A 2,500-nucleotide genomic window follows, 5' to 3' on the forward strand; every position below is an offset into this window, starting at 1 on the left:
TATTATATATTCCATATTCTATATCCCATATAAATTTTACAAGAATATAAATAAAAAACATAAAAAACAGACAGAGTTGGAACTCTTTTAAATAAAATAATATATATATATATGTATATATATATATATATATATATATATATATATATATATATATATATATATATATATATATATATATATATATATATATATATATATATATATATTCCGTTTGTTTTCCTGTCTTGTTTTCTGTCCGCCACTACATTCCTCCATGGTACAAATTTAGTTTGTGTATACAAATTTAATTTGTGGTCCGTGGGAAGAGCCATTTTAACGATGTGTCCTGCCCTACTCTTCGAAACGCCTGTGTTAGAATGGGGCTAGCTGATGAAGGAAAATGTTCTCTATATGGCCTGTGTGTTTTCTGTACTCTGGTTATTATTATTTTTTTGTCTACGTTTTGTTTGCAATGTCCTGTACCCAGATATGCACCTATATATATAGGTAGATGCAGGTATGCACATACTTGTACGTATATATGCATATACTCATTTATTATTTGTTATATATATATATATATATATATATATATATATATATATATATATATATATATATATATATATATATATACTACCTTCCAGGAATGTGTTTAATATTTAAATTGGTATATCCCAAAACCAAACACCACTGTATACATTGACTATTCAAGCAATGTGTTCGAGGATGATTAAAGGGTTGGATAAGTGCTGATGAAGGGGCAGAATCTCCGAAATATGGCATATACACCCATTACCCTTTTCTCATCTTCGATCTCATTGTTTGTTTACATCTGGCGTCTCGTATATCAAACGTCGTAGCAAAAATCACAGCTGACTATAATTTCTATACAATATATATAGAGATAACCTTAACAAGTAATGTAAAAGCGTACAGCTAACGTATTAGAACGCGATATTGACTTATAAAAGCGTTTAATATACTTTGTAGTATATCATGGTTGCATAACGAAATACCACGTCCCTCCAAGTCATTAGGTAAAGAGTCAAAATACAAGCTGCTGATAAAGCTAAGTCATGGGCCATACATATACGTAAAACTTCCACAGAGATTTTGCGTGATGGAAGAATAATGGAAAGAAGTGATTCTTGAAATTTAGAATACCAATGGTTTGGAAGAAATCATTCGAAGTAATAGAAGCAAGAGTACATATCCTGATCTAGAATCAGCAAGAAAATTTGTCTTGTACTCAAATGAGGTACCTGTTCCAATTTTCAGGCGCCTGGCAGAGCTTCTAAACGATAATAATGAATCAACTCGTATCTGATGACACAACTGAAATGTAGAAAGCGACAATGATTTTCAAGGAATTTCATCAATTGGTTACTGTTTAAACCAATATAAACCGAGTTACTACGTTAGGAATCTGAAACTCACAAAGAAGTTTTCTGAATTAGTGGTCACCAGGGTATTCAGTTTGAGTTGGCTAAAACATTGAACGCTTTTCTTTAGAGAAAACTAAAATTACTATTGCTGATTTGACCTACGGTAGTCTTATGCAAATATTTTCAAAGAATGGAATCTTCTTGTATCGTAAAGCTCGTCGTTATTTCACTTCAGAACTGTACCATATTTACTCGATCTCTTGTCTAATCCAGAGCTACAGAATAAAATAAAAATTCTGGTGCTTGTTTCAAGACTTCTTATTAGTCATGTGTTTTATCTGGTAAAAAGAAACTATTCTCCATGACAAATTAATATTCATGAGTTTAAAAAATTCATACAACAGCCACTATACACTCTACTAAGTTTACTTTCGATGTGTAGTTTCACTTTCTTTGCAATCAGATCACAGACTTCATAACGTGTTTGTGTTACGGAAGTACTCTCATTAATATTCCATTTGAAAATAAATTGCTGAAAATAAAGATTATTAATAAAAAAACAAAAATAGCTTGTCTAAGCGTAGAGTTGTTTTTCGGTTTTTCATATTCCTTATACTTGGTCAGATACTAATGTTCAGGATTGTACATTTTATAGCTGCAACTTAATCTTTACACATTAGACACACACGATTTCCATTTATTTCTATGAAAAAGTAATTACTTCGATAACCAACCTCAACATCAACACCAACAAAACAACGATGAGAAGCAAACCTGCAATAAGCGCTGATGAGAAAGGAGGTATCTGAGGGTCACATATTCATCGATAAGATTACAAACTGTGACGAAAGGACCTTAACATACTAATAGATTAACTAATTGACTGATAGATTAATTATCTAATTGATTAGTAATAAAACTGAAGTGAAACATAACCAATGTGTGTGCTTTTATTGACAGTATGACCCTCCCAAAATACAAAAAACATAATTATCTACCCATTTATCGCCGATAAATTTCTTAAACTAGAAACTTTATATCTTTTACAGATTGAATTATGTCTTTGCAGTTTGCAATTGATTTAGAATCTTAATTTAAAGTATACACAGAAAGATCGTAAATGTTGCCAG

The sequence above is a fragment of the Octopus bimaculoides genome, chromosome 4 (genome assembly GCF_046866305.1).
Source record: "Octopus bimaculoides isolate indiv1 chromosome 4, ASM4686630v1, whole genome shotgun sequence".
NCBI lineage: Eukaryota > Metazoa > Mollusca > Cephalopoda > Octopoda > Octopodidae > Octopus > Octopus bimaculoides.